This window comes from Danio aesculapii, chromosome 2 (genome assembly GCF_903798145.1).
Source record: "Danio aesculapii chromosome 2, fDanAes4.1, whole genome shotgun sequence".
NCBI classification, from domain to species: Eukaryota; Metazoa; Chordata; class Actinopteri; order Cypriniformes; family Danionidae; genus Danio; species Danio aesculapii.
In genome coordinates this window covers 34,756,625-34,767,773 of record NC_079436.1, presented here as the reverse complement: position 1 = coordinate 34,767,773, position 11,149 = coordinate 34,756,625, and positions in this window count along the sequence as shown.

Genomic DNA, 11,149 nt, shown 5'->3' with positions numbered 1-11,149 from the left:
GAGAGAAATCGGGAACTCTGCCCACATCACAAAGTGAACGACACATGGCGAACCATTTGCAAAATACGGTGACAGTCTGGCTTACAAAATGTGTTTTCATAAATTGAGCTCAGTTTTCTTCCATTAAGGCTGACATCCTGAAATGATTTCTAATAACTGAAAGAAAACATATGCTGCATTTAAGTTTATGTTATGAATATTCGATTTGACTGAACACTGAAAGATGAATTATCTAAGTGTACATTTCCACAACAACAATACACTAAAATTAAAAAGGTATTTTTTTCTTTGTGTGATTGAAAGGATGGTACATATGATAATTTTGTCAAAAAAAAAAAAAAAAAAAAAAAAAAAAAAAAAAAGAGCAGAATATGGTAACCGCCAACTATTGCAGCATGTTTTACACAGCGAATGCTATTCCAGCCGCAACCCAGTACTGGGAAACACCCCTTCACATGCATTCTTACACTACAGTCAGTTTAGTTTACTCAATTCACTTATACCACATGTCTTTGGACTGTGGGGGAAACTGGAGCACCTAGAGGAAACCCACGTGAAAACGAGGAGAACAAGCAAACTCCACACAGAAATGCCAACTGGCCCAGCTGAAACTCAAACCAGTGGCCTTTTTACTATGAGGCGACCCACATGCACAACATGTTTTACAAAATCACATTTTTGTAGTTTACTATAAGTGGTGTTGAGCTTAAGTACATAGCTCAAATTTGAAGACAAAATGAACCATTTGAGCAGTGTTTTTTTCTTTCTTACTCTCACATGCTCACTCTGTACAGCATGAACGGGAACACATCCACATTAACAACAGTACAACATAGAGACAAACAGCATATCACCCCAGTATCATAGTAAATTGGAACATAAAATAAAAGATCTTTTGGGGATTACACTAATACAATGGGCTCCATTTTAACGATCTAGGCGCAAAGTCTAAAGCACAGGGCATAAAAGCATTAAGGGCATGTCCAAATCCACTTTTGCTATTTTAAGGACGGAAAAATACGCTTTGCGCAAGGTCTAACAGGGATGTGCTTATTCTCTTAATGAGTTCTTGGTGTGTTTTGAGATTAACATGCATTAAACCAATTAGTCTCATCTCACATTCCCTTTAAGAGTCAGTTGTGTCACGCCATGGCATATTTGCTATGTACATGGCGACTTTCACTAGCAAGAAAACAGTTAGACAGACTATCTGCACGAGGATAAAAAAAAAACGAGCCTCCTCCATTCGGCCTCTTTACTTTTACTCTTTACTTTACTCCTTTACTTTCATGGATAAGGAAACGGTGTTGTGTGCACTCCACCAAAGACATCCATCAGCCTACATATTTGATTTTGTTTGTTAAGCGCAAAGATTAGTTTGAAAACTATTTCTAAATTCAGTTCTAATTTCCAGCAAAAAATAAATGAACAATAATAATGAAGTGTGGTCAAAAAAAAAGTTATCCAAACATGTCCTGTTCTTATGACCCATATGATGATGTATACATCTCAAAAACCTGACAGATGGATAAATCTAAACTTGTTTTTATTAAAATAAATATAAATATGCATATAATAAATAATACTGCTAATAATAATAATAATAATAATAATAACAACAACAACAACAACAACAACAACAACAACAACAACAACAACAACAACAACAATATTATACAAATGCAAATTGTCATGAACAAACTGAAAAAAGCCCCCCGTATATGAAAAGGACATGGAGACAGTGGCTTTTTTATATCCATGTAGTAAATAATAATTTTGTAATCCTTTGTTTTTTCATTTAAAGATATTTGTGTATTGCTGTACATTATGTGTAAGCAATGTGCACGCGTTTGAACCTGCAAAGGCGCATAACTAATGGTCTCTGGGCTGGACTTTAGACCAGCTTTTATTTGGTCAATGGCGCAGTCTATTTCAGTTCCTCAAAATAAAATGCAATGCGCCAACAATGCCCTAACTAACACACCTCCTTTTTAGACAGGAACACCCATGAGTCCATAAAGTTGCGCAACTTGGATTTGCTATTTAAACAACGTGGCGCAAAACGGGAAAATTAGGATTGCGCTGGTCTGAAAATAGCAACCAAGTCAACCACGTATTGCGCTGGGTGTAATGAACCCAGCAACCTTCTTGTTGTGAGACGACAGCACTACCTATTACGCCACTGCGTCACCCTCTTAACAAATCAATTATATATATATATTTTTTTTACAATCTTGCTCAAATAAGAGGTTAAGCAGACAATAATTACAATGCTTTTTTTTTTGTTTAGGGAAACGTACCTCCTAGTAGCTTCCAGCAAATTACTTTGCAGCCTACAATAACCAAAGACATAAATAAAGAATACAAATACACAATACCTTCTCTATTAACCACATTAGTCTGCTGTCTAACAGTGGTGCTTTTCACAAATGTATTACTTTTTTTGTAGTTCAGAGAAATACATAATTTATTTATCATATATTATATAATTATGTACATTTAATTTCTAGGATACTACAATTATAGAATATTATAAATTATTTTTAAAAACGTACACTTTAGGGAAACCCTTGTAAGAACCACTGTAAAATAGTAGATGCCACAGGAATTTATTCAAGGTCTATTCAAAGACTTTAAAACCAGGCGGAACAAATCCAAATGCAACTGCATACAATGGCATCCTGGCGCTTCCAGCTTTGGTGGCAGCAGTTTTTGGAGGGCCATTTTCTGTTCCAGCATGACAATACCCCTGTGCACCAAGTGCCATAAAGAAATGATTTAGTGAGTCTGGTGTGGAAGAGTTTGACTCGCACAAAGCCCAGACCTGAACTCCGCTGAACACCTTAGGGATGAATTGGAACACCGACTGCGAGCCAGACCCAATTGCTTGTGTCTGAATAGTAGCAAATCCCTGCAGTCTTGTTCCAATACAGTCCAAATCCTTCCAAGAAAAGTGCATGCTGTTATATCAGGAAAAAAGGAGAAAAACTCTATCGTTTTCAATCATTTGGAACCTTAAATGCTCAACAACCTCATTTATTTCTGGTTTGTCCGCACACAGCTGGTCATAGAGTGAATGTAAATTCAGTGTATATAGATGCAAATCCAAGTTTGCATATCACAATGTAAATATGATGTTAGATGCAAATTGGATTGCAAACCCTAGAGCATAGGAAAGTTATTGAGCTACAGGAGTGCACAGCTAAGCAATAATGTTGCGATGGAAAAATCACAGCTTCTGCACAGGGGGGTTAATTGAGCTCAATCTCTGAATATAGCATTTTCTCCTATAACTTTACCATATGCAAGCTTTAAATCAGCTTTTTTTTTTAGCATAGTAAAAACCTGGGGGCAATTGCAATCCAATCTCTCCAGTCAGAAACAAGCTAGAGCTAATTTACACAACTTCATTTAAGTTTGACTCATCAGCTGATAATGAAGCAATGAGTAAAATATTTATTTCAACAACTGAAATCTAGTTAAGAATAGCTGCCTACACTTTATTTACGGTTGTGAATTGAATTATGGAACCTTGATCTCTGCTCTGTCGACTTTTGATGTTCAAAATTCAGCTCTATAGTTTAACAAAGTAACTTTTAATTACATTTTAGTAGTTAAATAATGAAATGTATATAATATATAGGGAAATAAGTCAGTAAAATAAAAGAAAATGTACTGGCAGTTTATTACAAGGTTTTTGTACCATAATATACAGCACCAACCCAGACAATATATAATTTTAAAACTATTAAAAATGTATTAAATAGACGCCCTTTAATTAAAATAGATGCCCTTTAAAAATAAGCATATCATTATCAATATCTGCATCTGCTAAGAAATTCAAGTGTTTTTTTCGTTGTGTTTTTGCTATCAATTTTGATTAATGAAATGTAAAAAAAAATTGCAAGCAAGCAAACAAAATAAATTCAAATCCCAAACTTTTAAATTCAAAAAGAAAATCATATTGTACATGATTTCAAACAGCTTTAACTAAGCACCTTAAAACAAACAGAAGATTGTCTTTGACTTTAACTAGTCAGATAACACTGTATATTGTTTTGTCTTCATTCTGCTTGTCAGAGATAAAGAAAGAACAATTTTATTGTTGTCTGGATTCTTTGTATTGGTATAACGACGCTCTCAGGCAGAATGTGGTGTCGTGGTAATGGAATGAGATTCAATCTTCCTTGCATTCAGACTGACGGGCATTTTTATGTTTGTAATTTATGAACTGCTGTACCGAGCTTCATGGAACACCGCTCCTAAATTAGACCATTGTTTAGCATTCATGACTACGACTAGCATGAACCTTTAATGGTTTTAGTCTTGAGAAAGGAAAATGCTGCTTGGAGCTGCATTTGTGACCGGCAAGGCTGAAATCTTGATTGGATAAATCTGTTTGTTACATTATTAAAAGTTTCTCCCGATCGCTTCTATGAAACAAGAATTAGAGTTTAGTAGTATTAAAATATCGACCAGCAGTACATAAGGAAAAGGTTGAACAGATAGATGTTTTCCTTTATTAATAATCTATATCCTGGAGAGAAGCAAACGGGTTCACACTTAGTCCATATTGACTAGCTGATAGAAATGCTGTGAACAGAACTTTTGTATATCCGCTGGATAATTCAGTGCTATTTAATAATATAAAGCATTTTGGTGCATTTATATTTTATACTACATTTTGTTGTTTACAATGTCATTTTAAATCATATCGAAGTTAAAAATACATTTCAAAAAATGTATTCTCTCTAAAATTTAGTCTAAGCCCTCTTTACCATCTGTTATAGTCTGTTTTTCACAACACGAATGTAATTCTCAATGGACACACAGAATACAGTGTCTAAATCAACAGATTGCTCTATGGCTGAATTCGAAAGCTATAAAATGCTGACTTCATGTTTTATACACAATGTAATTTTAGATTTCTTTTTCTTTTCTTTTCTTTGTACGTTTGAATTGTTTTACTGAAATCTGTTACAATTTCATGTCACCAGCTCCTTTAGAAAGTTATGTGTTTGGAAAAATAGTGACTTGTTTAATACTTATGTTACCCATTCTACACTGTTAAAAAAAAATCCCTAATTTTACGAGTTTTTTCCGGCAGCTGGGATGCCAAAAAAAAAAAGAAAAAAAAAAAGTAAACTAACAGTTGCTAGATTTCAGAAATTTACCAGAAATTTCAATTTAAAGAAATTTCTGTAATTAAACATCTGTTATTCTACGGTAAATTTCTGAAATTTAGCAGCCGTTATTTTACGTTTTCTTCCAGCACCCCAGCTGCCAGAAAAACCATTACAGATTATTTTAGTTCAATTGAAAAGAACGTATTTTACGGTGTTAAATAATATTCGCTAATTCTATGTAAAGCTGTAAAGCCAATGATAAAAGATACAAAAACGTTAAACAAAACTGTCTTTTTTCAGACTTCAGTGTCCAGATCAACAGATGATTCAATGACTGCATTCGAAAGCTCTAAAATGCTGACTTCAGAGGCAGAACTCCAGTACAGGAATACAAAAGAAAGACACATTTGAATGCAAAATTTGCTACATTTCCTGTGTCAAGAGGTAACATCTGATGGATTTTCAAGAACACCATACATAGATGTGCCCTTCGATATCCCAGAATCTTGCACACTGCATTTCTGAGAATTGAGGCAAAAAACAAACAAACATGGCGTCTCAAAGCACTGTTCGGGTATCATTTTGTGTAAAGGTACGTTTTTGACCAGTGTTTTCCACTTTTGATGGTTTATATAAGCAAATAGTGCCTTAATTATCACCAAAGTTCTCTCTATTTTGCTGTACAGTACCCAATTAAATCATTATTTTGTCTCATAAGACTGAATGTGTTTTAGGATGGACCTTCATACACAAATGCTGCCTCCAGAGTCACTGTCTCAAATGTCAGACAGCAGCATGGGCCGGTATAAGATTCTGATGGTATAATAACATTGGATATAAATATCAGTTTCACGATATCACATTATAGTGATTACTGGTCTAAAATGTGTAAAATATTTGGGTAAAGACGTTAAGAAAAATTTTAAATATTTTGGAACAATAAACATGTCAGGCTAAATAATTCAAATAAACCACTGACTTCATTAGTTTGACTTGTTTGCCATGTTCAGGTCCATATCATGCTTGGATGTTAGCGTTTAAGAGATTTGTTTTTTTAAATGTTTCCTGAAACGTGGGCTGTACAGTTTATCTTTTGATATGGAGAGTGTTTTCTGCTGGAGATACTGTTGCCCTAATAAACTAAATAAAATTCTCGTAAAAACACATTAAAAATACATACATCGTCCCATGCCGAGCAGAGAGGCAACAAGCCAGCTGCCTAATTTTTCGGACATAACCAACAATGTCTAAGAAGCTTCCATTTCCTCTTTCTATGGTTTCCTCTGAACTCTGTGAGCGCTAATGATGTGGTGCAACTGTGAACACCAGAGTCGTCCTCACTAAACCTCCACATCAAAGCACCCTGAGACCTCAAGAGCCTGATGACCTCGAGTCCTCAACCAGCAGACGCCACACAAAAGAAGCTGTTAACTTGGAGGAGAACAACACAAGAGGAGGGTTTAAAAGCACCTGCATTATGACTGACTGAATGTACTGTAGATTATATAACATTCATGTGCTTCATGACATGACTGTGAAGCATGATGTCCTACAAATTCTTTTTTTCCCTCAACTTATGTGTTATTTATTAAGACTGGTCTACTAGCTGAGCAACAGGAAAAATACTGTAACAGATGCATGAAAAATATGCATACTCAAAATATGATCAAGATCTTATTAGGCTTGACCTTTAAATGACTGTTTAGACATGCAGAATGTTTACAAAGTACCTATTTTTGGTGTTTATGTCCTAGTAATGTTATGTCCACCCTTTGAAACTTGTTCAAGCCTCAAAGTAAAGAAATCTATTCTCTCTCTCTCTCTCTCTCTCTCTCACTCTCTCAATTTCAAAGATTTGCTTAGAACAGCATCAAAATAATTAGTGTTGCAATGTCAACGTGAAGCGTGGATGCACACGGACTACACCATAGCTATGGCCCAATTCGCATATTATCCGTCCTAAATAGTATGTGAAAATAGAGTTAGTATGTCCCAAATCGCAGTATGTTGAAAAGATTATGCCAAACGTTCCCTGATGGTTGACCATTTCCGGTAAAAAAAAAAATTTAAGTGTAGAACGTTTCATACTATAACCGCTGATATTGCCCAGAATGCCCAATATACACTGCACGTTGGATGTTAATTCGACTAGAACTACAAACGCGAATGTGAAAAGTGTAATAAACTACATGGCAGACAAGCGAGACCAACAGTCAAGTAGAGAGGCTTCAGTAAAGTTTTTTGTATGACTTAATATCTAGCCAACTGGAAAATATTTAAAATCCCATTTTCAGTGTTATTTCATCTGCAACAACAACAATACTGAACTATAAAGACGTGTTTGGATATTAACGTTTTAATGCATAATTATCCAAACACCTGAGGAGATTTCTGTGCACGAAAAACTTGTGTATGGTAGATTAACTTGCTGCTGCTTCTCCAATAAGGTAGGAAATTAAATATGAAAGAATCGTGGATGATGTGTCGAGATGATTAACAGGGCTTAAGCAACACGACGATCTGTTAACGAGGAAGTAGTTTGTCCCAAAGCTTACATGCTCTTCTGTTCCACACTCAAAAGCATATATTTTTCCTTCCTCCTAAAAGAACATACTTTTCAGGGGGTAGTAGGCTAGAAGTATGCAAATTGGGATGCAGCATGATTTAACTATTTCATGATTTTGCTTCACCATACATCTGCAAAACTTGCTAAAGTGATTGAAAGATAATGTGTAAAGACTAAACAGTTAAAATGAACCAAAGCAAAGCTACCAAAGAAGTGATTTAAAAAAAAAAAAAAAAAAAAAAAAAAAAAAAAAAAAAAAAAAGGCAACGGAAGGAAAGCAAAACTAAAAATGTAACAAACTGTTTATGACACCATAAATAGTGCAACATAAAACAAAATGTACCTCGTTAATGCAGCTGGTTGTATATCCTTGGCTCACCTCTCTTAAATTTGAAAAGTAAAAAAATACTTTGGATTGGTATTATTACACTATCATAGATAAATTCGCTGTTACGAAAGTTTCCCGTATCCAGGTTCACCGTTTAGATGCACTAGAGATGTAGCACGTTGGTGACATCAATAGAAAAAGCTGAAACCTATGCATTTTATTACTTAGAATAAATCGACACAAATGCTGACAAAATACATAATGTATGTTTTCCATAAGTAACTACACAAGCTCCAGTGTGACCTTAGTAAAAGAAAAAAAAAAAGTCAGACAATTCCATTTCTTGTAATATTAAGATCTATGGTTAATTTGCTGTTAAAAAAAAAAACAAAAAAAAAAACAAAAAAGGTATTATAGGAATCTATAGGCTGACTTTGTATCTTAAAATTTCAAAATGGGACTTAATATGTCAGAAATTTCATATTAAATCTTGACTTTATATTTTTAAATGGGACTTTTGTTGCATAATATATGAAAAATGATTTAATATGTCATAATGTGACATTATATCTTGCAATATTACTTCATAACTTTAAAAAAATGACAATTAAAATTACACCATGAGTAAAATAATAGCATAGTTATACATTTATTGTATACATGTGATTAATGACAGTGCAACCTTGTATTCTGTAAAAGGATTTTATTTATTCATTTTCTTTTAGTTTAGTCTTTATTTCAGAAGTCACCACAGCAGAATGAACCGCCAACTATTCCAGCATAGGTTTTACGCAGCGGATGCCCTTTTAGATGCAACCCAGTACTGGGAAACACTCATACACACATTCATTCTCTCACACAAACACGCATTAGAGCCAATTTAGTTTTAATTAACTCACCTACAGTATACTGCATGTCTTTGGAATGTGGGGAAAACCGGAGCACACAGAAAAACCCACGTGAACACGAGGAGAACATGCAAACTCTACACAGAAATACCAACTGGCCCAGCTGGGACTTGAACCAGCAACCTTCTTGCTTCTGCAGTTCTAACCACTGAGCCACCATAAAATGACTTTAAATTTCTTAAATTAAAAACTGCATTGAAATATTTTTTAAATCTTATTTCTTATTCATTATCTTATCTAGATACTTAGTTTTTCATAATAACTTGCTTCATTTTATATTTATTATTATAATTTTTTTTTTATTTTGTCTGATTTTGAAACAGGCTTCCATAACTGCAGGATTTGAATGAAGTTATGCAATTTATTTTTCCTTCAGCATCTCAAAAGACACTAATGAATAAAAAAGAACATAAATTTTCCAAGAATTGATTAATTTCTCATTTATAAAATGAGTTCTCGTACATTGCCATTTAGCAACTCTTAAAACCAGGAGTCCTCTGAGGTCTGATGTAGACAGAGGAATCACAGCACATTCAGAGCAAATTTGCTTCTTCTGCCAAATTAGATAGCAAGTGCCAGTTCAGAGTAATTTTCAGGTAATACCTATTTTCAATTGGACTCAATCTGGGCTCTGGGCAATGACTGGATACTAACTTCCTTTCTAATTTATACAGTTTTTTCCTACTTTTGTACTAGAAATGAATCTGCCCTTTGCAGATCTTGATTGTTTTTTATGGGTTCAATTCAACTCATCTTTATTTCTATAGCACTTTTACAATGTAGATTGGGTCAAAGCAGCTTTATGTAGAAGTTCTGGTGAATTGAAACGGTCTCCGTCCAGTTTTCAGTTGAAGTTTAGTTCAGTTCAGTGTTGTTTAATTTTCACTGCTGAATGTCGAAACACTAAAGATCAAATCTATCGATGTGCAGCTCCACTAGAACCAAAATCAAGAAAAGCCAGTGGCGAGGAACAAACTTCACCAGTTGACAAAAGTGAAGGAAAAAACCTCAAGAGAAACCAGGCACAGTTGGGCACGACCATTTCTCCTCTGACCAAACGTCTTGTGCAGAGCTGCAGTCTAGGCGCTGGAGGCGGAGAACTTTGGATGTCCATCACGGAGAAACTGAGTAGGTCACAGGCGGGTGTTCAGGCTGGCCACGGGATCAATGTTGAGACTTGTCTGGGGTCCTTCAGGAGTCAGACCGGCGTCTCTACATTTGGTTACATGTATGTTGTATTTAATGACAAAAGCCCCCTTTTTCAACCTTTTCTTGTAGGCTGATTTGCGGTTTCCTTGCCTGACAGTAGGGTTGCTGGTATCAGGATGTCAGGCTAGGTTAGTTTCTACCCAAAAGAGTTTCATCGCATGGCTTCTAACAATAGAAATTAAAGAATTACGTCATTCCTGTTATTTAGTACTTTTGAACTCTTTGGTGTATCAGTTTACTCCAAAAAATAACATTCTGTTATTAACTCCTCAGCCTCTTGTTGTTCCAATCCCCTGAAACCTTTGTTCATCTTTGGAACACACATGAGAACATTTAAGATGGACTCCGAGAGCTCCCATATCCTCCATATACATCAACAACAGTCCTCAAGGGCTCTTGGAGCTTCAGATGTTTATAGTTGCATCACTTAAGTAACATGCTTTTGATTCCTTAGTTGGAAGGTCTCGTGACCATTGCTGTCTATGGAGGATGAGGGAGCTCATGGGAGTGGGTAATTATTAGCAGAATTTTCATATTTGGGTGGAATAACCATTTTCCTAAAAAAAAAAAAAACCCAATAACAACTGTGCTTAGTGATGATTGAGTGGACTAAGTTTGAGTTTAAATATGCAAGCGTCACAAACACCATCAAACAGTGTGTGTGTGTGTGTGAGAGTGAGTGAGTGAGTGAGTGAGTGAGTGAGTGAGTGAGTGAGTGAGTGAGAGAGTGTGAGAGAGAGAACACACACCAACAGTGTTAAGCATGTGTGCTGAAAGACAATAAAACACTATAGCCTACCTGAATTGCCGACCTGGTCTTCGTCTTCCTTCACATTAGAAGAACTTAACCACATTGGTGCCGAAACCCAGGAAGACAGGGTTGGAAATTCAGGAAAGCAAAGTGTTTTATTGTCTTTCAGCATACACACTTGACAGTCTTGATGGCTCTCACGGTCTCTATCTGCGACTGGCCCCTTTTCTCGCTTAAAAATCTCTCCTACCCAATTACTGA